The sequence below is a fragment of the Phasianus colchicus genome, chromosome 1 (genome assembly GCF_987193195.1).
Source record: "Phasianus colchicus chromosome 1, bPhaCol1.hap1.1, whole genome shotgun sequence".
Classification (NCBI taxonomy): domain Eukaryota; kingdom Metazoa; phylum Chordata; class Aves; order Galliformes; family Phasianidae; genus Phasianus; species Phasianus colchicus.
In genome coordinates this window covers 88,904,250-88,931,149 of record NC_143436.1, presented here as the reverse complement: position 1 = coordinate 88,931,149, position 26,900 = coordinate 88,904,250, and the positions used below count along the sequence as shown (strand labels likewise).

Genomic DNA, 26,900 nt, shown 5'->3' with positions numbered 1-26,900 from the left:
CACATATGCTTCTCTATGAGGCTCCTGACACTGCATCCCCGAGCGTTTCTTCTATTACAGCAGGAAGAAAATGTAAAAACTCATTGACTCACATCCATAGTGATGACTGTAGCTTACTGAAGAATAGCTGTTAGCATAAATGTTTCTATTAAGATAAGAGACTCCTCTGTAAAGCAGCTACTCCAAGTTCAGAGTAGGGCTGTTCTACAGAAGTAGGATCACGAACGTTTTTATCACAAGTGGCGTACAGGACCAGGTGAGCAAAAATCATTTTAGTTTTCTTTCCATCTGTGATGCAGCATGTACGCTCACAGCTATTAGAGGATTTTCTTATAAAAGTATGCTTCCTCAAGTGTTCCCTTCACTTACATTAGCCAAAGAGTCTTACAGCTGTTTGCACTGTTTGCATTCTCAGAAGAAACAAACCAAACTAACCCTTTTCCACTCTTTGAAACATTAGGACATAATTTATAAGGTAGCATGTTAAGTTGAAAAAATTGAGGAAACCAGACATTATCGATATAAATTGATATATACATATATATCAATATTAATCAATACATAACTAATATAAATATTACCCAAAATCAATATAAGAAGTGCTTTCAAAAAGTTTATTAGCCAGGACATATACTTCTTTATGGAAGCTGATTTTGAAACCATTTCTGGAATACACACCACAAGGTTCCACAGCAGTCTGTCCTAAGAACAGGACTATCTGATGTTTTCCTTAATAACTTAGCTGGTGAAAAAGTAAGATGATTAATTGTGCAGGTACATCAAGCTGGGAGTGATTGCCAATATGCTGGAGGATAGAAACAGAATTCAAAATGATCTTGAATAAAAAAGTGAAAGGTCTGTAAGAAAGGAAGATGTAATTCAACTAGAAAAGCACAGGTTAGCATGCTGAGGCAAAGAAAAATCAGCTAGAAAGGTGCAGAGGGCACTGATTAAGTTTGAGTAAAAGGATCTCAAGTTCCAGATGGCTCAGAACTCATAACACCCTCTCCTATGATGCTTAAAACTGACAAACAAATTAAATCTCAAAGCAAGCCATGCCGAGTAGATTCACAGTCACCCCTACCTGCCCAATTACACTTTAAAGCATTTGGTTGTCAACATGATCAAGCATGCAAAATCCCTTAAGTCACAGCCTTTGGTTTTGAAATATTTGGAGATGAAAATACAGTTGTCCTTGGCTTCTTCATGCATACAGTGCAAAGTCTGCCTCTTTCAAAAACCTTTTCCTAATGATCAAAGCTTCAAAGGGCAATTCATCTTTAATCCCTGTATGCAGCATGAGAAAATTCTAAGCCATATAGCAGAAATGAGAAAACGATAGCAAGAATAAACAAATTCTTAAATTCCCTGTTCCAGCTCTGGGCCTACTTAGTTGGCCAGGCATGTGATAAAGAAGAGGTGCTATTTAAGGACAGTGGTTTACCATCTGTTTTTTCTTTCGTTTCTTTTTTTTTCTTTTTTCTTTTTTCTTTTTTTTTACTTACTATTGCATTCACAATAAATTAAGCATGGTAGCCTTTTTCGCTTCTTCACTTTCATTGAAGAAATGTACTGTAAAAGCATGGTAGCCTTGATCAGTTGATCAAAAGCTCATGGGGAGGTTCATATTGGATATCAGGAAAAGTTTCTTCATCAAGAGGGCGGTCAGGCTCTGGAACAGGCTTCCTAGGGAAGTGGTCACTGCAACACCTGAGTGATTTTTGGGTGATCCTGTGTGGAGCCAGGAGTTGGATTTGATGATCCTTATGGGTCCCTTCCAATTTGGCATTTTCTGTAATTCTATGATTCTATAAGAAAAGCAACCTGACTTTCATACTGATTTATTCATTCTTTTGACATTTCCAGCAATGAACTAGGATTCCTAGTAAACAGGAATTAAATGTGGAGTTTTGATCTGTCCATCTCACTGTATAGGTGTTTGAGATCAGATGAATTTCATCACTCTTTGCTGCTCCCATACCTCAGCACCGTATAAAATAGTAAGGACTAACTTAAACTCTCTCATTGCTTCCCCCAGAAAAGTACCTCATTCAATAAGCATGTATAAAATCCTGTTCTTTAAAGATAAGCAGGTAAAGTATTAAGTGTTAATAAGTAGACCTTTAAATTCTTGCTTTGCTCCTGTTCAAAGCTACCATGGATTTACAAGAGGACTTGCACCACAGATATGCCATACATAATGGGGCCCATGCAATGAAGAATGCCTGGGATCACATCCAATTCTGGTTTCAACCCCATCTTCCTCACTTATTACTGTAGTGGTATTCTGCTCTCTTTAATTTCAATTTACACTACTTTAAAATAGCATCAGTAATACTGTATTTTTTGCTTGTTTTTCCCACTAAGAAAATGCCAGGAAATAAAGTCACTAATCGGTCAGAAGTCTGGATTTCAAAATCAGACTTGTTGAGTCCTCAGAAAGAAATATTTTTCCTGTAATCAGTCCCAAGCTATTCCTAGGAACATTAATATAAAGGCTCACTGGGATTTATATGTAAATGCAATGCAATGTTTAATAATTTAGTTAGAGAACGCTGTCATCTCTAAATGTTTCCTGAAGTCCTTGATTATTAACGTCTATGTTGTTGCAATTAACGACAAGCATTCTTGAGGGTTTTGTTGAGATAAACATAACCTGTTTAAGCAAATTAGTCTCCAAAAACATAGATTTCAATGTTGATTTTGTTTTTGTGCTGTTTGTTTGTCGTTTGTCCTACAGACGTATGCCTTGGCACCGGTCAATGCACTCCTCGTTTTCTGCCCACTCTGGTGATCCAGGGTGTCTGCTCTCAGTTTTTTGGCACAAACACGTGTATAACATCACAAATTCACTGGAAATCACAGAACTGTGTTACCAGCTTTGAAAGGTTAGATAGAGAAGCCAGAGTTATCTCTTTTACTAGCAGTTGAAAGAATTCCATTGTTTTGGAATGTTGCTCTGGACTTGCACTGCTTAGCTCAGAAAAAAACTGACTCCATGCAATGGCTGCATTTCCCTGAATGAAGAACATGCCTGGCTAAATAAATTCAGGAAGTTCATATAATTAAAAAGTGAGTACATGTTTAAGTCTCTTCAAGACTGCATTAACTATACATGTTAATCCAGGCTCATATTCCTGGCTATCTAGAAAAGTATAACCTACATATGTATATCTATAGGAAAAAAAGAGAGAAAAGGTGAGGCTTATTGCCGTAGTTAAAAAAGTTCATCATTCTTCAAATTATGACTCAAGGTATAAGCTGAATTTCATCACAGGCTTTAGTCTGGTCAAATAGTAAAATGTACAACATAAAACAACTGTTTGACTCGTACTGATTTTATTATTACAGAGGCGAGGAGGAAGTTGATTTCTCCAGAAATCTACTGTTTAATGACATCATCAGCATAGATCGCTTTTTAAGTAAAGGTCCCATCCCTTCCTCTGTTTCAAGTCCCTAGCACAATTTTAACAAAGGAAATTTGGATCCATAAGAGCATCTACAGTATCACTGAAATATTCAGAGACCCAATGACTGGCCATGCAAGGCAGCTTTGGGACCAGCTGGACCTTCAGCTCTTAAATTGAAGTGATTTGTCTCCTGAAAGAAAAATTTCAGCAGCTTTTACTAGCCAAGAAATTGGTATCTAAATAAATTCATAGCAATGCAATTTAGTTACCCGAGTAGGGGGCTGAGTTCGGTCATTAATAGGCTTACATGTTTTTTAAACATAATGCTAAAGAGTTAACAGGTGTTTTCCATTTTATTAAAAATAATAATAATAAGAATAAAATGCATCTTTATAGAAACAACAGAAAATAAACCATCTTTTCTGAGCTCTCCTCCAGTTTGTCAGCTCGTGGACTTTCACATCCAACCTGCTGTCGATCACCAAGGCAATGTTCAGAAGACAACCAGGGAGTTGCTAACTAAAATGAAACTACAGAGGGATAGATAAGCTCTGGCAGCATGCTTGTCACAGTTTATAACCTTAATTTACTCAGATGTTCCCCCATTATTAGGGCACCAACACATGCATGCATCTTGGTAGTTTCATTACACACTTTGATGTCTTCAGCTCACAATTTTGAAGTCTACTCAGTGGCCCTCTGCAGTTTGTCCTGAAATCCATATAAGAATTCTTGGCAGCTTCAGGTGAGACAGGAATAAGGCACAAGCCTCTGACATTATCATCACAGCAGCTGTCCACAGCTGCAGGAAGAAAATTTGGTTTTGCTGCACTGTTGGCCTATCGTTTCTCCATCTGTGTTGCTGCCACCCTGCATGCTTAGCATGAATAAGTTATTATAAGCAACTTCCACACCAACTTCAATAATGGAGTGTGAGATTTGTCACCCAAACTTGAGCTGCCTCAGTAATGACTACATTCTCCAGTAGAAATAATTGGATATTGTTGATCAGAGAATAACAAATTAGTATCATATTTACACATGAAATTCCTTCAAAGAGTAAGTATTCCTTTAAGATTTTATCCCTCACAGCTCAAACCAGCCACTTAACTGCTACATTTAGTGAATCTCCCAGGAAGGCTCTAAAAGCTAATGCTTTTTTGAGTATTTAAATGCATGCATTGCAACTCGACGTTGGGTTATAAGAACTCAGTATTTCAAAACTGTAAGGGACTCAGCTTTGTTGGAAACCTATTTGGAACTGCATACACCAGTTAGTAACACTGTACTCCAGCAACCATGTCATTTTAACTCCCTCAGTCATTACACTCACTCAGCAGTATGCACCACTTAGCTGGCTACTGCAGGGTTCAGTGCTTGGATCCAAGCAACTGCGACACAGCTTAATAATGCAGCATGTCCTGCTGCTTAGGCACTCAGCATGATGCCAAATACAAACAAACACATAGAGGAGAAATAGGCACAGCAGTTTAGACGAAACAAAGAAATAAGTCTCGTTTTGATGTTTGGTTACAGATAGTAACAGAAACTTTGAGGCTCAAGTACATTTTGTTCATCATTTCTGTGCCAGCACCCATGGCTCACTTCCACGTACCTATGTACCTGCTGCTGCAAGTGAGTGAAGGAAATGAAACCTTTCAGTGAGAGTCTGCACATACAGAATTATGTCCAGGTTGCCATGATTCCTTTCTTTCTTCCCATCAGTTCTGCAGTATTTTTGTTACTGCAGAAGCTGCAGGATCGACCTTAATATTTCAATAGAGCATGACTAAATCATTCACCACAGCTCTTTAAATTAAGAACAGCCTAAAGACAGGAACGTAGCTGCATAAAACTTTAGCCATCAGAAGAGTTAACAATGCAGTCACTATTTTTCTGTAACAGAGGAAGCACATTCACATAAAATGAGAGTCTATCTTTTGCTGACGCACAGTACAAACAACATTATGCTTATGCATTAGTCACATTTGTAAGATTCCTGATGTTATTAGGAGAGTTTGTGGCTTGCCAGTAATAGATATTTCCTAAAGGTCTCTCGTTCTGAGTCCTACACGCATGCAGAACACACACTCAGAACTGAGCAATTCATCCAGGGGTGTTTCTCATTAATTGCATCTCATGAGAAAGTAGTGGAATGGAATGTGAGGGCTACAGCTGTGAGGAACATCCTGATACTCATGATACATTCATAGGCTATATTCATAACCTAGTGATGGGAAATAACCCTTTTTTTTTAAAGGAAAGAGAGAGAACACAAGGCACTCACATGTACTATGTATACATATATTTCTAGAAACGTTTAAAAATGAAAAATGAACAAAAAATATGTAGGAAATGAATAATATGGCTAAAATGATGTAATGCAAAGTATGAATGAGCCCTAATATTCTCTCAGTTTTGAAACCAAACTGTGCTTGTTGGTGATTTGCAAAGCAAGTCATATAGACTCCAGTTAGACCAAAGTATTTATTTTCAGTTTTCACATCACAAAATTAAATAAAATGACTGTCAGATAATTTCTCCAGCAGCACACTTTCATTATACAGCCACAAGTTTCCCAGCCAGCTATAAATTTAATAAAAAATATATAATTTCAAAATAATTCTAAAATATTGTAGGTAAATAAAACAGATTCCATACAAACCTAACTATTTTGTCATTTTAAAGTGTCATTTTACTCTCAAAGCAACAGTAGTGCTGTATTAAATTTTCAAATGCAATTAATATTGCAAAAAATACACAGTCAATTTTGCAACACGTCTAAAATAAAACCTATTGGTCTTGTACAGTGACTTAACGGGCTGTTTATGAATCTCTTCAGTATGAATTTAATCATAAAATCATGTTCTTTACAAGATCTGAAACGATTCAAGCTCACTCTATTTAACATAAGACATGGTTGAAATCTCAGTCATACAAAGCACTTTACCATGTACGGTGGTTGATGGAGTGGATGGAGTGATTGGATTCTAGAAAAAGAAGATTTTTCTAAATAAGTTAGTGTGAGAACATCATAGGACTAGGATTTTTGGGTTTTTCTCTCACTGTTTCTGGCCACTGGCCAATCATCTCATTGCTTCAGACTTCCATATCTCCTCCCCATCCTCATCTGTGCTTCTTGACCTTAAGCTACACAGATGAGGGAAACAATGACTCATATTTGGTACACAGCTTTGGGACTTTCAGTAGCTCCTGCAAGACTTGGTACTCCTGAGCCTTTCATTTGGCTTTAGTCCAGAGAAACCTTGCTTGTTCACATGCCACCTGCACTATGATATAATTCTCCATAGGCCAGTATACCAGTTGGGATGTCTGCTGAAGCTGTCTAGAGTTTCTCTGTTGCCTAAAGGGACTGTATCGCCCACTTTCTCTTGCAACTCCCCAGGTATCATAACTCTCCATGTATCATTTACAGCACTGTGGAATTTGTCCCTAACTTAAATGTGAATCTGAGTTATTCATATCCATGATTCTTTCCTCCCTTTTGACAGTTTTCTTGCAAAACAAGGGGCACCAGCATTAAATCAGAGCCTCAAAATAATGCATTAATCCTAAGTATGCAGTGCTGAAGTTCTCATTCACTCCCATCCTCCTGACATATCCACAGCATTCCTCCATAAATCAACAAACTTACGTTACTGTTCTTGTATCTGTTTGAGTGAAATCTTGTATCTGTGATGAGTGAAATCACAACTCATTTAGTAGCAGTTTGTTGGGACTATAAAGATTAAATCATTAATCAGGATAAAAGCAGATGACCGATAGCAAGCATTTGAACCATGATCTAATAGCTCAGTCCACGATGAATAGCTCAGTCAGGAAGTGTTGGATGAACACTTATAAACTGCTAATGTATTTCTGAGCTTATACCAAAAATGGATCCAATCTTTGTTTTTAAATCAAAAGCTCGTGAATATTGCTCTTTCCACTTTGAAAAAGAGTATGTTTGGGGGTACAAATTTCAGTAAAAACTGTGTATAGGTCTTCAGAGATGCAGTATATATAGACAGAAACAATTAAATAACACAGTATAAGAATAAGAACAGCAGAATGATCCGCTTTATGTACAACTCCTTTTGATCTCAGATGGAACAAATTCATTTCATTATGCAACTGAAAGCTTACTTTCTCAAAGTATTCGGTTTATAGCCTGAATTCCAAAGCTTCTAACAGGTTTGTAAAGTGTTGCAACCATAGCTACAGGTTCTGTCCATGCATTAAGGTCCTTTTTTCTTTTTGCAAGTTAATTTGTATGCAGCTAGTAGGAAAAAGTACAGTCTGCTCTTGAAGTGGCATCCAGACAAAAGCAGAGGTCAGAAAATATTGGTAAATATGAAGGCGGTGCAGAAAGCATCACTGTGAGAGGTATGAAGTGACAGAAAAAACAGCCATATACAACATTCATCACGACAGTACCCTAAAAAGGGTAAAGAAAGGAATTCATCTTCGTAATAACATGAAGCAAGAAGAATTTAAAATAAACATCCATAAACTAAACCATGATTACAGAATCTAGACCTTGGAAAATAACCTGTTTGAGAAATAAAGTACATCAGAGCATGACTTCTGCTAAAATTCAGAGTCAAGATTTACAAATCAGTCATATAAATCAGGCTATTTTTTATTAATAAAATAGATATTTACATCCAAAGTGTAAAGTACAGAGTTTCAAACCTTCTGTATGACAGTAATGCTACTTATAAATCAGGTACATGAACTATCCATTATTTCCTACACATATAAATCAGTCATATTTGCAAAGCAGTTGCATGACTGGGAAATGATTTTCTTGATTAATAAATCAAGTACCACAAGATACATAAATTACTGATATGAATCATAAATCTTTTGACTACTAGGTACATTTCATAAATCAAACTCAGTATATACTAAGTGCTTCTAAATGCTCAATTATGAACAATTTAGCAAACCTACCAACACAAAATCCCCTAACACACAAAACGGTTAAATCGCATAGACAAGATTCATTTGTGCTTTTATAACAAAAACTTCACTGCAGCCCATTTTATTTGCTACTATATAATATATTAGGAGTCTGTGAGCTGAAAACTGGAAAACAGTGTGACACTTTGAGGACTGGTAAACTGAGGAAGGGAGATTTTATTAAAAGTTGTTGTTTTTTTTTTTTCCTGCTTCTTTATACTTCACATAAATTAACAGGAAAAGAAGCCAGAAATCTCTGCTACCTCATTTGAAAACTTGGGGATTTATTTTACTTTTTCCTTTATCAGAACTGTTGCATTAGATGTATGTATGGCTGTTTTTTCATTGCCATTATTGATCCGCTATGCCACTTGACGAAGTCATTTGATGACTACTGCATTATGAAACACGTTTGTTTCAGTAATAAATTTTAAAAAAGTGTGAATCAGATCTTTAAGTGCAGAATGTGTTATGACTAACCTGTGCGTATATGATGTTCTCTCAACAGAAAGGTGAGAAACATTTTTTTAAATTGAGAACTGCCCCTGTTACACTGCAACTATTTAGCAGAATGCAGCCTCTGCTGGTCCAAAGTAATTCCTAAATAGTTCTTAAATACATTTGTATTGGAAGATGTACAAACACCAACAATAAGACAATAAGAAAATCAAGTTAACTGTATTTAGTACGTTGCAGAAATTAGTAAAAGTGTGTTTAAATTTGTGAACTTAAAGTTTTGAGATTACCTTTGCAATTCACACAGTTCAGAAGAGAATTCCAGGATACAGATTTCTAGAAATTTTGTGTTCTGAAAAGTGAAATAAAATTACTCATAAAGAAGAAACAAGGAGAAATAGGTATTTAATTCAGGAAAGAAACATTTCAGTTTGAGGTAAACTGTATGCTTCAATTGATTTGAAATTATATTCTTCTCACCTAATTTGGCTGCTAAAATGGATAATTTACAACTCCTATAGGCTTATTATTGTAATGATACCCTCAAGATAAAAGGCACAGAAGGTGCAGTGACTGACTAGAGCTGCTGGGTGAAAGAGCTCAGATTTTGCATCTTCATCAGCTGCTGCTGCAAGAATGAATGAAAGTATTGGAGAGCAATAGAAGGAGTTGCTCCTAAAGGTGTGATCTGCATAGAAGAACATGAAGCAACTTCTGCTGCCTGTGTTATGCCTACATCTGTAGGCATCAGAATTCAAGCACAAAAGCTAGTGCTAAATTCATAAATAGTGGGATAGGTAACAAAACAATACTTAGGAAGCAGGTATCTGGGAAGCAAAGGTTAACAAAAGAACAGCTAGATGTCAAGAACAGCTGGGGTATTTGCTTTTACCCAGCTTCTCAGCTTCAAGGAAAACCCTGTGCACACCGTGAGACAGAAGAGCTATTTCACAGCATCAAAACTAACAGCAGATTGAAGCAGGTAACAGTTGGCAGTAACAATAGTTAGTAATTTACTAATGCATTTCTCCGAAGTGCTCAAGAGTAACAGCTGAGGTTCTGCAGTTTTAGCTGCTGTTAAATGGTCAAGAAGTATTTGCCATGCTAATAACCAGGATTAGGACTAGCACAAGCTTTTGTCCATATCATAGCCAAAACTGCATTTTACTGCTCAAAGGTAAGAAATGCCGAGTTTGCTTGAGCTGCCTTTCAGGGAAGGGGTGCCTGCCTTGAAGAACAGTTGTGTTGCAACTGCAAAGCTGAATCATCTCACCTCCGGGGGTTACGGATAGGCCTTGTAACATGTTCTCTTTCTTGAAGACAAAGCTTTTCTCTTCTGTTACTCTTGCTTAAGGCTATGATTTTACTGCAGCTATCAATCGGCTGTTGTAAATATATTCTATTTTGTCTAGATATAAAAGCACAGAACCACTCAAATCAAGCTGCCTCTAGCCTTCGTTTTCATCTGCTTCCCTTACCAACCTTTGGGCTCTGCTACAGCCATTGCACAGACAGAACAGAATGAAATTGCTGTTGTCTGCTTGGAAGATTTTTTTCCCCTCAGTCTCTTGAATCATTCCCTCCTTTTGAAAACAATTTTTCTATTATCTGTTTTTCTTGAGGAAAATAAGGTATTAGCAAGTGAATTTATTCAAATTCAGAACTGAGAAATTAAGTGTTTTGATAGAATCGACATCTGAAAATTACAACAGCCACTGCAGGAAGTGCAGCAGAATTAAAACACGGCAGTGCAAGAGGTGACTGTCACAAGCTGAAATACAAAAGCATAAGAGTGTATAAGCATCATCTGGATAAGCATAAGAGTGCTTTGTTTGATTTTGTTTAACTGTGAGGGTGATCAGACACTGGAGTGGGTTGCCCAAAGAGGCTGCAGTCTCCATCTGCACAGAAATGCACAACCTATCTGGGGAGAGTCTCAGGCAACTTGGTTTGGCTGACCATGCCTGAACAGGCAGCTGATGACTTGGAAAGAAAATCACCCCTGACAATTTGAGGGAAATCCTTCAATAGCATGTGAATGGTTTTCAGGCTGACTCAATGTTATTCTAAGTAAATTTTACCTATTATCTCTTTACTCATGGTCCAACACCAGTAATAGTCCCTTAATTTTGCATGATTTCATCCATATTTATATGTACTTAAGAACATCTTAAATGATGAAGAGTTTTTGGAGGAAAACAAGGAGCATACAAGCATAGGCTTCTGTGGTTGAGATTCAGCTTGAATAATTGAGTATAATGAACTTGGCATTGTATAAAAAACTTTGTCTAGTAGGGGCATATTCTTGGGAAAGATGTTAAAAGAGTCTTATGCTTTCCACTGGCTCTCTAGACAGATGTTTAAGAGCATATGGTGATTTTGGAAGACAATACTCTTGAGTCAGTACAGCATGTTTTATAATTCTTCAAATTATTCTAGACAGGATGTGAGCTCTTGCCAAATACATAATTGCAGCTATATGTGCTAACTTACGCAGGTGTTGGAGTTCTAATTCATTATTGCAAGGCATTCTGTAGCAACCTAAGTAAAAAATGCTATATATATATATATATATATATATGTATATATATGAAATAAATATTCCCTAGATAAGTGCATCACAGAAACATTGCCTTTGAGAAACTAGTCTTTCCACTCACCACAACCCAAAAGATACAGTTCTATCACTTTTCTAAGCCAGTCTAGATGTATCCAGGCACACATTCAATTTTTTGAACCCTATGGAGTTTTTGTTTGTGCAATGCTGATAAGGGGGAAAAATTCTGAAACTGGAGGAATAAGGATAAATAAAGACTTTCTGTACAGACGTTTGAATCATAAGGACAAAAGTATTGGATACAGTCTATGACCCTCCCAGGTTTCTCTTGTGAAGCAGGTCAGAGTTGCTGCATCTTCAACATAGTGATCTAAACACAAGGCAGTTTCTACTCAATATTCCTCAATGTACAACAAACGGGATCCTATCCCTCATCACCTGTTACAGTGTTCAAAAATTCAACCTGCCAGAAAGAGACCTTGACCTAAAGTTCACAGCTCGAAGGATTTCAGCTGTGAATACCTGAGTCTATTGGCATGGTGTTTCTTGCAAATGTCATTTGAAAATGGTCCATGGAAATTCTGTAATGCAAACTTTATGCTGCCACACAGAGAATCTCAGCCCCTAGCACAGGCTAGAGTTTTATTTAGAGCTGTAAGTATTGAAAGCTCAAGAAGTGCATTCACTTGAAAGGAAATTCTTCTTTTCCGCTAAGAGCCAGCACACAGCTAATGCATTTCTTAAACTTTTCTCCCCTGGAGAGCTAATGAAAGTTAATGGTTCATCAGGAAACTGAATGGTTTGTCTGCACAGAAATGATTTTCACCTTTACATTAGTAGCAATTGAAAAGTCTACAGAAATTGGCAGAGGAAAAGTATGGAAAGAAGTGAGATTTTACCATTGTTAGTCTGAAACTTGATTACCTTAAAATAATGCCTGTCAAAATTAAGGGGAAAAAAAACCCAAAACATTAGAAATGTGAATATTCTGAGACCTTGAAAAGTGTGCTGTGGAAACTATGGAGAGAGACTAAAAGAATCAGAATAGACTATGTGAAAATTTGTACCAGATTTTTACGTTCAATACTCCATTAAAATGGGGAAGTGTCCTCACGTGGCCCATTATTAGGAATGGAATTTCAATCTGTATGTCCAGCTTTAGAGCAAGCAAGAAGTGCATTTCAGGTTGTTCAAGTCCTGGGTTTCTATTCCAGCCCTTCTTTAATCAAATATGTTATACAAAGAGTGCATCTACCCAGTTGTTCACTACAGTGACATCACAAGACAAAATAAAAAAATATATAGTTGAAATTGCATTAAAATTCCCAGAAAATGAAGGTGAGATATTAGCGTATGTCAACATGATCAGAATTTTTCTTACATATGTAAGTTAACTGCTTCTGAAGAACCATCATCATGTATATGATGCCTTAAGATTAGATCCTGACCTCTTAGTATTGGAAAACAACTAATTTCACAAGCAATTCCCATAGAATAGGATGTTAACAGAATAAGAAATAGATTCTAACAAAAGGTTTGTGCAGAAATTCAGCATTATATTCTCTCTGACACAGAAGAAGCAACAAATTAAAAAGTTCATTTCTTCAGTATATTTCATCATCTGTAGCAATTTGCAGCTACAAAGATAGCATTCTAGTTTCAACTACCAAAATATAAAGGATTAATGGAGACAGCAAGGTTTACTAACACTTTGTTCCAAGATCCAGCCATTCTTCACCATTTCTGTGGTAGCTCTGCATCTTCTCAGTGCAATATATTGTTGTATATTGGTCTTCCTTCATGTTTTTTTCCAGATGTAAGACGACCTGTTCTCCACAGCCAGAAGAAAACACTTGAACGACCTGTCCCTACAAACCAATCACTTCAGACATGCTAATATCAGCTTTTCAGGCATCAGACCATCACTGAGAAAAGACAGACTTTCTGAATGGGAAAATATGGAATGAGGTGAACAACCTAAATGCAATGCAGCATTCACGTGGGAGAAGTAAGTTCCATAGAGCTGTTGTGTTGAGCAAGCATACATCTCCACAAACTCTCATCAGGCAGAGACGCTGCCAAGTCTACAGTCCCAGAAGTGGTGTATTATGGGTTTCTCTCAAATCTTTTATTACAAAGCAATTACTTTCTAATCACACTTAGATGCTTTCAGAGTGGAACAGCTATAGGTACCGCATTCACTTTTATATTTCCCCCTGGAAGCCCAATGAGCTGGGGTGTACAACAGTGATTGGGGAAATCAGCTGACAATGGATAATGCAACTGGTGGGATTTAGTGATAGCTGAGCAATAGCATAATTACTAGCAAAGAGGGTAAGAGGTCAGAAATCTAAATCAGATGAATATGCAGAACTGCTCCTGGAATGAACAACAGAGCTGGCTTAGAAGGTTATAGTATCGAGTGATAGGATCCTCACAGCTGCTGATCACAAAGTCTCTACCAATCTGTATGGAAATAAATGCACTGAACAACAATAGGGTCATACAAATGCACTGGCCAGACTTACACTATTATACCACCCATTCCTCAGGGTAAGATGACCTAAAGCTTCAACAAAAGGAAGTATAATCTAAAAAGATTATACTACTTCAAATTTAGTTTTGCCCATGGATGAAGAGGGAAGAGATGTCAACTTGGAACATCTGGCTTGACTACCATTCAAATTGCATAACTCTTCTACATCTTTTTGGATGTAGCATTTTGGATTTGTTCATTCATCCCTAGAAATAGCATGCCTTTCATCTAGAGAAAACAGCGTAATAAAAATCTTGAAATATATATTAAATGTATTAACAACTCTACAGAAAGATTTGCGTGCAGACAAGTATCCAGTTGTTAGCAGGAAATGATGTACAAAAAGGAGTCCATTCTAGACTGCCAACTGGAAAGATCAAAGCAGGCAGAAAAAAAAAGATAGCAGAAAGCTGCAGTTCCCTAAGAGAAATTATTTTACCTCTTCAAACCATACAATCAACTATCATGTCTATTTCAAATGCCCCTGGCAATGACCACTGTCAGCTTTCACATCAGTACTGTGAAAGGCCTAATTATCTTACATGTGCTTAGGATGCAGCCCTAGTAGTCAATTATTCCCATACCCTTTGAAACAACTGCTCCTTCACCCCTTTATCAGATAGCTGAAACAGTTAAAGCTGGATTTTGCTCCAACCCAATCAGCAGGAGATTTGCTACTGAATTCAAGAGGAGAAGAATCGAGGCTTTCTGTGCCTTAGGAGATTTCCAGAGGAACAAATAGCACTGAGATATCCATGCCACCTGTGGCCTCTGGGAACATCATGGATGTTTCCTTAATCTTTTTCTCCTCCAACTAGATTATGCCCAAATCCTCTTTGTCTCCCTCTAACCCACATCCTTTGTTTTCTAAAGCTGTTTTACAGTTCTGTTGCCATTCACCATTTTTACTTCAGTCCTTAAATTCACACATGGAACATGTACCAGTTAGAAGAAATTAAGGTCATTAAGCTGAAGGAGGTTTAAACCAACGAGGTGCTGTTAAGCTCAGGCCGATGCTTCTGAATTTTAAAATCAATGCAGAATGATCAAGCATATTGAATGCTTTACACAAATCTACAGCAGCTGTATAAATTTTTTAAAAGCCCGAATTAATGGCCTGATAAAAGTCATTTGTTAATTTAAGCAGCACTGGAGTTGGAGGATGATTTACCGAACATGCGGGTTTTTAAAGAACGTAAAACATTGTGCAGAATGATTCAGCAATTTCAGTGCAAATCATTCATGGCCAGTAGTGGAAACCCTGCCAAACAATTTGTGCTTCCTTTTATGATTTAGAAGCAGTGAGTGTCTCATGGAATCAATAACAGGACATATATATTTTCAGTTCTTATTCACTAGCTCAAACCACTCTTAGGTCATTAATAAGAGAAATAAATAAAACCTTGAACTATCTTTTGATGAGCTGGAGGGCTTTAAAGTTATTAGTCAATTAATTATCACAATATAGATATCTAAGAGTTCTGGTAACCATTGTAATCTTTCACCTACTGGAATGAAGAAAGAAGATAAGATAAAGGACTTACTGAAGGTCACACATTAACCTGGCAAAGACTGAGAGACTTCTCTAACAGTATCTCCAATGGGCCAAAGCAGTCATTTCTAGATACTAAGCCATTCTCTCCTGAATGCATTAAGCATTTTACCATGAAATCCAAACCAAAGTGTTCAAACACAAGGCCAGGAAGAGATTCTGGACCAATAATCCAAAGTCAGGAAACACTCGAGGTCCCATATTATCAAGAGGTGTAAACTGTCACAGATACCTAGACTTGCAGTTAAGCTGTAGGAGTCATAGTTTCCTGAATCCTGTGCATATCCAATCCTTTTAGTCAAACTAAAAACAAAAAGAAACAATGTCAAGGCTTTAGAAAAGACAAAAGAATTGATACTAGGTTGTATTAAAAGTTGCAGTGAGCACATATGGGAAACAGGAGAGGAAGTTATTTAGGCAAAGTTTACTTAATGTTAAGAGAATTTTGGACTGGATTGCCTGGTGAACAAATATGCTTCTGCCTTATTGCAAAAATAGTGTGGGAACTTTAATAAGCCCAAATGGTCAGAGAAATTCTGGTTAACAATTCATGTGAAGACGGTTTGTAAGCAGTGGGAATTTCTTTAGCAGTCAGAAAAAGTCCAGTCAGCTGATACAACTTCTTGGAAAGGCAGGAACTTCTTATTAAGTGAGATAATGGTGACGTTCCCTCAAAAAATGGCGCTTCTGATGTGTTACAATCATTTATTTAAGAGTTTGTTGAAATTTAATCTGGGCTGCAATGAAGGCCCACTTATTGCTTTGTTGAAAGTGCTCATATTTCAAATGCTCACAACTTCCTGTATTTCAGAGAAAAAATAATTCCCAAACAAAACACCTTCCAACAAACTTGAGATTTTAATGTCCTCAAAAATAAAACCTGTTCAAATTCAAAGATGAGCAGGAACTCTCAAGAGAATCTTCCTGAATCTCTCACAAGGTGAACTCCTCTCAGTACACCAAAAGAGTTTTGAAAGCTAGAGATGAGGTTTTAACAATACGACTGATTCAAAATACGCTCTTATAAAATACATAAAACTGAATATAGAAATGCTATAATCAAATATACCGGCTTGCTGGTAGGAAGGATCCTTTTTTCAGCTGTACTGCCTTTCCAGCAGTTGGTTCATCTATCTGCAAATTCTGCAGAGTTCCCTTGGGCATAGCATGAAAAATATCTTTCTTTCACCTCTGAAGTATGCTTTATACTCCCTTTCTTCCTGCAGCTGTCTCCCTGTTTCTACTCATGAGGCAGATTCAGAGCTGCTTACATGTATGAGAGGCAGGCACCTCTTTTCTCTGCTTTTCTCTCTCTTACCTTAAAGCATCTTTCTTTCTCTAGGAGGCTTTTTGGACTCTAAGGAAGAAAACACTTCCACTCCTTGCAGAACATTCCCCCTGAGCACAGAGGATTAGCTGCAGAAAAGCAAATAGGGCCTCACATCACTTCCTTACCATGTTGCCCAGCAATTTTGTTTGTTTTATTAAAAAAGAAGCATAGGTTAATAACAGATAGCACCTGATAAACAAAAACATGTGCCATCTGCCACAGTGAAAAGCAATGGCTTAGATCCTTTAAGATGTTGCTCCTGGGCATCTTTACTTTGCTGTAGACTTTGGTCAGGCTTCACGTATGGTACACTGTGCATATAAGTCACAGTGAGGCTAGAATAAGATAGCTAACCATAAAACATATCTTTCACACAGCTCTGACTACATAAGCTACTGAGACACTTCTGATCATGGACTTGAGAGCATTTTCTGCCTGCTGGAGAACTGTAGTGGAACTCCTCCATCAATTGGCCTCCAGAGAAGCACTGGAGAGCTGGAAGAGCAGTAAGACTATTCACACAGGAAAGTGGTGAGCTGGCAAAAAAGATACAATAAGCAAAATCTATCAGCTTTGTATAGATTACCAAATATTCCAAATTACCATGTGGAAGCGCGCTGTCATACCCCTCTCAGCAGAAAGGGCACAAGTGTGCAAAGTTGAGTTGGAATCACACAAGCTCAGGCATTATAAGCCTCAGGAAATTCATTGCTATTTTAATGCAAGGAATAAAAGTGGGGCTGTAGCTGTTCATGCTCCCAGGAGCAACCTCTGCAGTGGAAGGAAAGTGGAGATGGTTTCAGTATTCCTGAGCATAAGTAGTGGACAAAGGTGGGAGCTGAGAAGCATGTTACCCATTTATTCAAGAATTACCTTGTACCACTATATATAAAATATGATTCCCATAGCTCCATTAGCACCAAATATTCTGGATACATTCTGAAACATTTCATCTTCAGGAAAGCCAGGAAAGACAACATGGAGAGCAGAACGGAGGCATCTAGATTGTTCCTTACAGTCCTTTGTAACTGAATAAGATGGAAACATTTTTTGTGTGCTCTTAAAAATATGTCCTCTTCTTCCCCCCACTGCAATTTGAAGCAAAACAATCCTAGCATTTACACAGCACAGCCATGTTTTATCCACAGGTTTCTGAGTACGATATGGAAAATTGGATATGCACCATTACCAGACTATTGCCACATTATGTATCAAGCTTAAATATAATAGAAGCCCAGTTGCCAAACCACATCTGGTTTATCCAGTATATTTGGATAACACTGAATTCATATTATCAGCAGTCAAGAGAAGAGGGAATTACAGAGACAGTTTATAAATGGTTGTTTGGGTAACTGGGAACTTACTGTACAGAACTATCATTTCCATACATAAACAATGTTACTAAAAATACAAGTGCACTCTATTACACAGCAATTCTGCAAAACCAGATGTGGAGAAGATAGCTGCATATTACACAGATGCCTCTTGGACCTGTAGATGTGTCTTGCCCTTCCAGCTGATCAGATTTGCCAGAACAACAAATAGGAAGAATCAACCAAATCTTTGCCAAATGAGGCAGTAAATAGCCATTAACAAACAAAAACAAGTTCACATTAACACAGACTTGCTGCTGGGGATGAAGTTATCTAAAGTCAAAATATTTTTGACAGTTAAGGTTATAGAGGAAAGGTGTAGAACTTCTCCCATTATATGAGGATGACCATTCAGATTCTTTCTACAGATATAGGAAGTTTAAAATGAAAATATATAGGAAGGGAATGTAAGGAGAGATCATTTTTTTGAGAGACAGAAGTCATAAAGCTGAAGTTCTGCAGCAGAAGAGTGAACCAATTATGAGAGTCCTAAATTTATCACTGTATACTCTCACTCACTTATCTATTTTAAATTATTGATGTTGTCATTACTATTTCCAGATGTGTTTTAAAAGAAGTGAGCCCTGCTCAAACATAGGTGAGATCCCACAATTAAAGGGAGTCAAGCTTTTCATAGAGAGTGTTTTCACGGACACATACAGAAGATATTTGGCTCCAGTATCACTTCCTCTTTTTTCCCCCACATATATGCAGAAATGTCTTTGTGCACATATGGCCAAGTGCTTAAAACCCAGTAGTATGAGCTAACTGTCCAAGTAATCATTTCCTACCTCCTATAAGCAAAACTATAGACTAAAAAAAAAAGAGTCCTAGGCACTAGACTAGATGCAAAAATCAGCAATATAACCAAGTAGACTTAAATTTACCACATATTAGCTAAGAACTGTTCATGGCATGAACATAAAATACCTGCATTCAAAATCTGATGAAGTGATTAGCATTTTAAATGCAACTTTATTGACCACTGTGCTGCACATTCAGTTTTCAATCTGTCTTACATTTTCTCTTATTTCAAAGACCGTATAAGAAGAGTTTTATCCTGTAGCTACTGGCTAAATGAGAAATCTGATAGTTTCTAATATGGCAGAGATTTTTAATCCCTTTTCTTCAATACAGTTTCAGTGCTGCCAACTCCACATACTCTTGTCCATCCACAGGCAGACATTTGGACTCCACTACTCACAAAATGAGGACTCAATAATTCATAAAAATATGGAAAACTCATCATGAATTTCTTATTTTATGTTCAAATGGTATAATTTGGCATTGTTTTCATTAGAATTCTGTAGAGTTCCGGTTCTTATAGTGGTCATATTTGAGTTTCATAGACCCACCAAAAAAATCACGGAGGTCGAAAAGGTCCTTGAGAGATTTTCTAGTCCAACCTCCTTGGCCAGAATGGGATAAACTAAGGAAAGATTGCTCTAGCAAATCTGACTGGATACAGAATATCTCCACAGATGAATACTCCACGATCTCTCCGGATATTCAAAACTACCCTCACTTCAATATGTCTACATCTCTTGTACTGGGGAATCCAGAACTAGACACCACTTCAGACATGGTCTCTCAGGTAGGTACAGGCAGAGACTCACCTCTCTTGACCTGCTGGAGATGCTCTTCCTAATGCAACTCCCACTGCTGTTGGCCTTCTTTGCTGCAAGGGCACATTGCTGGCTCACCTTCACCTTGGTGTCTACCAGCACCTCCAGATCATTTCCTGCAGAGCTGCTTTTCAGCAAGTTGGCATCCAGAACGTCCTGGTGCATGAGGTAATTCCTCCCAGGGTTTGCACATTCCTTTCTTGAACTGCATAAGGTTCCTCTCTGCCCACTTCTCCACATAGACGGGTTAAAATTCTTTATGAAGACTATGGCTTGAAATTATGAGGCTTGTTTCAGTTGTCTACAAGGAAGTCTCATCTTTACTTCTTCCAATCTGCTGACTGTTTGTCCAAATGAAAACTGCAGGCATTTTCCATTGCTAGGCAAAAAGGAGAGTTAATGACTTGCTTCCCAGTTGCTATTTATTTTCCACTGAAGTACTAAATAAGTTTGTTTTCTTTTTCTCTCCTCTATTTGTGCAATCAGTCACTGTATTCACTATTGAAAAGTTTCAAATGGCTTGGTTCTTCTCTTTAAGACTTTAGCACCTTTTATTTGTGGTTAACAGAACATTCTCTGTGCCTTGCCTAAAGCAGACATTTCTGAGTATTACTTTTCACATTTTAGACATAGCAAAGAAACCTTTCAAGTACACCAAGTAAAATCTATTTTTTCCCATTGATATCTAATGGGAAGCTGATAACATTAAAAAACATAGCTGATGAATCCCCTTTCAATTAATGCCTCATTCCAAACACCTATGTGACTTTTGAATGTAAAAAGGTAACTATGTGTCATGTGTGTAAAATGGTTTTCCCATTTCACCTGCCACTCTCACTTTCATTTTTAAGTAGCAGAAGCTGTTCCTCTGTGGGTGGGGAAAATAACTGAACAAAGAATATTCTGTATTTCTCATAACGAACCTTTAGCTTATGTTATGGGTACAGACATTCATAGACTTTGGAAAATGTATAGTTGTCAGGCTTTATGAGCACCCCAATACACCTGCTGCTTTGAAGTGGTTGATAGATTGGCTGTTAGTGCCTTCTGCCAGATGAATGGCTGTAGGAGTGTGTCACTGTTGTAACTTCTTCGTCAAGCTTTAGTTGTATTTCAATTGCAAAACACGTCGGACAAATTAGATTTCATTCACGGGGGTCTCAGAGGAATGAAACTTTACACAGTTCTGTTGCCTATTTTTTTTTCTAGATGAATGTGAATGAAACCAATTCTCTAACTCATGTTTCATCTAGTCAGGTTCCACCCTTCCTTGCACTTTTTAATATCACAAGTTCTCAGTTGTGTCCCATCACTGAGCATAATTTTTTTTCACAAGTATTAACTAACTGCACAGACACTGCCATGAAAAATCGAACTGGTGCATGAAACGAGCCAGTCAAGCTTATTCTTTCCTAGCAGTGTCAGTTATTGCATCAAAAGTATTAAAGCAAAGAAAATAGTTTTTCATTTTCCGAAGTAATAACTCAAAGAGCAAAGTGAGCAGAATGTTTCCTCTCCAGTACCCTCCCTTCTTCCCCTCCCCCCTCTCCCACCCCCACCTCCTTTATAAATCTGTTGTAGCAATACTGAATATTAAGCCCTTTGGCTGTTATATAGTTTATATATGCTCTGTTGTTACTGCTGAGAGCAAGGAGAGATAATCTAAGAAAACAGTCTGCTTTCTTGGCAAAAACTGTGATTGCTCATAAGATACCAGACAAGCACCTGCAGTTTTATTCTAAAACTTTTCAGAATAAGTTACCTTGTGTTAGTTATTCACTTTTATCCTGTGTCACTTATGTACACACTGACAGCTATAAACAGGATGAATTTTAATGCCCTGATACCTGAAGTTTGGCAATTACATACATTTAAGGTACCTAAGGACTTGGGGAAAAAATCACAGGACATCTGTTTTTGAAAATCCCAGCTTGCAACAGTCAGGATTTTGGCAGAAGTGTCTATGGATAATGCACCAGAGAATTGCCCTGAGGCCACACAAGAGGTATCAGCTGCAAGCTTGCAATTATACTAGAAATCAAGATTACATTCCTCCATAGAAGAGAAAAATGAATTAAAGCTTTACCAAGTTGTAGAGAAATACAGAGCTGTTTTCAGCCACAAAACTGTACGTTTGGATTTAGACCCGTGCATGGGTCTAGTTAATGAATGGCTTCATTTAAGTCAAGAGAAGTGTTGCTCTATTTTCAGTGTGGTGCATTAAATCTAAACTCAAATAGAATGAATTCAGATGGGCTGATTTCAAAATTCACATTTATATGTCAGTGGTAAGTAGTTGCATGATTTTTATGTGCTTTGCTTAGTTAGGAGATCAAAGCATCAGAAACTTGAAGGAGAGGCAAGTGTGGTACGGCAGACGTGTTATACACTCGCTCATATGATACCAGCTTGCAGTTTCAAAATAGCTCGGAGTTCTCAGTAACTGAGCAAATCATGTGCCAAGCACAACTCCTGGGCTCTCTCAGAGGGCAATGCATCTCAAAAATCCCCAAATGGCATGTTTGTCTTTCCTCTTCCCGTCAGGTTCTCTTCTGTTGCATGAATTTCATTTTCTTACCTCCCTCACTCTGTTAGAAGCCTTGTTAACAAATCTGCCAGAGCTCTGGAAGCAAAATGCAGTTGGGTCAGAAGGGTCAGTAACAGTGATAACTCATCATAAAGCTTTGGACATGCCCAGTATTTCTCTCCTCAACAAAGAGTGAGGAAATTGTAAGAGTCTGGTACTGTGGTCCTTACCAATTGTCCATGAGATCATCCCACCCCCTTAGTGTTGCATGAGGGGAATTAAACACTTCCCACCTCCTAGTACCTTTTCCATTCCAGTTATTTCCATTCCAGTCCAAACAGCCGATAGCCAAGTTTAAGTAAAATACAAGTGCAATCCATACTGACAATACAGCCACCATTTTACATAGATCCAAGCATGTGCACTTTCCTCCTGACAGAATATATGTCCGACAAAGAACAAAATACAATTCCACACATAATTGCTTCAATACAAATGAAACTAAATTTGCATACAATTCCCAAGCCTAGCGGGTACATTTCCCTTCAATCCTATTTCATGTACCAAACTCCAGTAAGCAAGTTTAAAAAAAAATTTTAATTATTCTTACCACCTCCACTCAAGGGAGCTCTTTCAACATGGGGAGCTGCAATTCCAGGCACAAGGCAGTCACTGTGTGACAAAGAATCTCCACTCAGTGATGGAAGTGTTGTATTTCATTCTGTTTCCTCTGCACAACCCAGACCATTACAGACACTTCTTGACTACTCTCAAGGAGAGGGACATAAGCTGGCAGTCAGTATGTCTACTGATCACTTTGCACAGCCCCATATATATTATTGAGTCATATGTAATAACAACAAGAGATCCAAGTGGACATGTGGCATCAAAAGCCACAGAGCAAATCTGTAAGAACTGTGTGTGGCTTTGAGGAAGGAAAAAAAAAAAAAAATCACTCTCCTGGTATGTCTATATAAAATGGATGTAATCAAGGATTATATTTTTTTTTCTCTCCTTTCAGCTGCATATTTACATTCTCACTGCCTAGCTTGCTTCAGTTTGTTTCACTGCTCTTCCTTGAAGCTTTCATGTCACCATCTCTCAAGCCTTCTGTTGCTTCAAGCAGAATTACTACAGGGAACCAACAGGAACCAAAACTCAAAGCCCTTTAATGAGCTAGTTGCAGCTGTTACTAAATCCACCATCTTTCTTGCCACTCCTCCCCCTCCCCTTACTCCTCATTTTGCCTCAGTAAAAACAATTTCAAATTCTGTGCAGTATGTTGAGTTAGGAGAACCAAAGACAGTAATAGCCAGTAGCACTACAAAGAAATGAAACTGTCAAGTCAGGGAAGGAAATACAGACATATCAAAATGATTTCTGAATCTTTTTGAAGAGATTCTTTTTCCATCTTCTATTCATGTTGCCTCAGGCATCTCACTGGAGCCTAAAGAGGAAACCAAAAGCTCAACCCACTTTGACTGTCAAAAGCAAACAAACATCATCCTTAGCAGAAAGTTCAGCCCTTTATAAAGAACAAGCAGACTAAAAAAGGCACAAGGAAATTTTCTTTCCCACTACTATCTGCTTCGTGGCCATGTGGAAAACACAAATAATTTATTCATTATTCGAAATCTGCAGCTCAGCATTAAAACCACTAATAAACAGATGGCCATTAGATTTTACTCTCTTGAGAATACTCCTTGACATTTCAAAGGGTCAAGTTTTGCTCTGATACATCAGTGAAAATGTATGATTATTGTCTTGATAGGTATACTAATCTTCACTTGTACCTAAGATTGGAAAAAACTTCCCAGTATTTTTAAAAAAATAACATATATGATGTGCTTCATGAAATAAAAGGTTAGAGGGCTAGTGGTATAGCTGGTAAAAGGACATTAACTTAGAATACATTTAATGTTATAATTTAGTATTTGAGCTAATAGAACCATTATTACAGAATGCATGGTGTCTTTGTTCCACTCTTACCTATATAAACTATTTAATAAATAGCCTCAGGCAAGGTGCTTGTTATCTGATCCAATCTGTGATAAAAACAGTACAGATATTCCCACTGGCTGTACTAGAGATGTCTTAGGATTATTTTTCTTTTGGCCTCAGCCTACTGAGTAATAAATAGTTAAATGAATAGTCAAGCAGCAGAATGAAGGACAGCAAAATGAATTTGCCACTGATCATTTTAACTATAAGCAGTGCTTATCCAGTGGCTGGAAAATGATGAAGTTTAGAGGCTATAGCATAGAGAGTTATTATCTCTAACTTCAGTTGTTTATCACTTGTATTAACACATGTATTCATAAAAGCAGAACAGATCCCTACTGATCCCAGAGATCCTGGTGGATGAGAAACTGGACATGAGCCAGCAGTGTGTGCTTGCAGCCCAGAAAGCCAACTGTGTTCTGGGCTGCATTAAAAAAGGGGTGGCCAGCAGGGAGAGGGAGGTGATTGTCCCCCTCTGCTCGGCTCTTGTGAGGCTCCATCTGCAGTACTGTATCCAGGCCTGGGACCCCCAGTACATGAAAGACGCAGAGCTATTGGAACAAGTCCAGAGGAGGGCCACTAAGATGATCAGAGCACCTCTCCTATGAGGAAAGGTTAAGGGAACTGGGCTTGTTTAGCTTGGAGAAGAAAAAGCTCCAGGGAGACCTCATTGTGGCCTTCCGGTACTTGAAGGGAGCATATCAACAGGAGGGAGTATGACTGTTTACATGAGTGGGTAGTGATAGGACAAGGGGGAATGGTTTTAAACTAAGACAAAGGAGGTTTAGATGAGATATTAGGAGGAAGTTTTCCACACAGAGGGTAGTGAATGGAAGAGGCTGCCCAAGGAGGTTGTGGATGCCCCATCCCTGGAGGCATTCAAGGCCAGGCTGGATGTGGCTCTTGGCAGCTTGGTCTGGTGGTTGGCAACACAGCAGGGAGATTGAAACTAGATGATTATTGTGGTCCTTTTCAACCCAGGCCATTCTATGATCCTGCAGATTTACTGCAGGCAATGGAAGCCCATGGCCACTTCTTACTTTTTCATTTCAAGAAGAAGAAATAGGAAGAAAAAAGGTGGAAGATGGTATTGCTAAATTTTCTCAGGGATATAAATTATTAAAGGAGCATAATCTGTTTTGATCCCTTGTTCTTTAAAAAGGGAAGAGACAGGCAGAAGGAAACAAAACAAAATTCTGAGACATTGCTTCCAAATATTAAGAGATTAATAATGCAAATTTCCAATTCTTAACAACTCTGTTGTGTAGATGATCCAGGAGAAATCAGGTCCTCTAGCTCTGCTCTTGGTTTTCCCAAAACAGTTCAAAATGGTAGAAGCGGGAAAGGGATGTTGACAGATAGAGAGAAAACCACAGTGGCATTCATTTAAACACAAAGTGCTATTTCTGTTGCAATTATTCAGAGGGTATTCCTCAGGCACGTATCAGCGAGCTACATCAATTTCTAAGTTTACATCTGCATCAGATACACCCAAGAAATCAATGACTAAGGGTAGCAGCATCATTGCTCTCATTGCTTTCTTGCTAGACACAAGCCACACCAAGAAGTTTTAATAACATCCTTATGTAAATCTCTGCCCTCACTATAAGCTTTAATATAATTTATTTTCTAATTTTTTTTTACTGTAGATATGTGAATGCCTTGAGCTCTGGCCCCAGACCTTGGAGCCTTCCAGATAGAGACAACTTTGTGCAAAGACGTGCTGCTCGTAAAAAAAAAAAAAAAAAATGCTGTTTTTTGCAGTATACAAGTCAAAAGGCTTTAAGTTACTATAGTTTCAAGAGGATAACTTTAAATAAATTAATTTCCGTTCTTAATACACTGGCTCATCAACTGCCTTTAGAAACAGTTTAATTTTGGACAATATGCATTAAAAAAAGTTTTAAGCAGTTTCCAACTTGAATGACTTAGGTTTAATCCTGACAAACCCATATTCTCCCTAGAGTCTAGGAGTTTGTACCATTGATTTTAAGTGACAGGTTTAGAAGAATACTAAATGATGTCTTCAAATCCTCTTCTGCATTCAGAAAACTACACTGTTCCTATTCAGATGTACATCTGTCCAAAGTTCAAGGTGACTTGATTGCCCCAGTTATTTATCTCTATCTTTCATAAGGCTGACTATGAAAGGAAGCAGTGGAACAGCTCTGTCAGGAACCTAAAGTGGCGAATACATTTTGGCAACTATACTATCATTTCCTAAATTCTTATTCCATGAAGTGTTTCTCTTCAGCACACATGACACTGGAGAAAAATAACAAAAACAACAACAACCAACAAACAAAAACACCTTAAACATGCATCAGTGGAGCCAGCACAGGCAATAACATTGTTAAGAATCCTCCCACACACAACTCTCTGCAACTTTAACTTCCCACAAGAAGACAAGTAGAAATGTCCATCAATCCTTGCAAAAGGAATATCTATTGAGTTTATTCAATTTGTATCAAGTCATAGGTAACAGTGCAGTTTTGAAGTGTATGAGTGAATTTCCTCTGGATACATGTTCATAAAATCCTTAGAAATCAGTGACTGGTAAAAGATAGC

The 26,900-nt window shown here is 37.8% G+C and overlaps 1 long non-coding RNA gene across 9 annotated transcripts in view; it reads right to left on the bottom strand.

Annotated features, from left to right (window-relative positions):
- The window catches only part of LOC116242308 (uncharacterized), a 346,694-nt gene that overhangs the window by 283,990 nt on the left and 35,804 nt on the right, over positions 1 to 26,900 (bottom strand). For 3 of the 9 annotated variants that reach the window (XR_016471811.1, XR_016471814.1, XR_016471812.1), the window contains exon 1: positions 19,796 to 20,542. The exons of 1 other annotated variant lie outside the window; for it this stretch is intronic. This is a non-coding gene — a long non-coding RNA (uncharacterized LOC116242308). Of the gene's footprint in view, positions 1 to 19,795; positions 20,548 to 26,900 lie in introns of those variants that run through there. 5 more of the 9 variants (XR_016471810.1, XR_016471813.1, XR_016471816.1 and 2 more) reach the window with 4 other exon arrangements.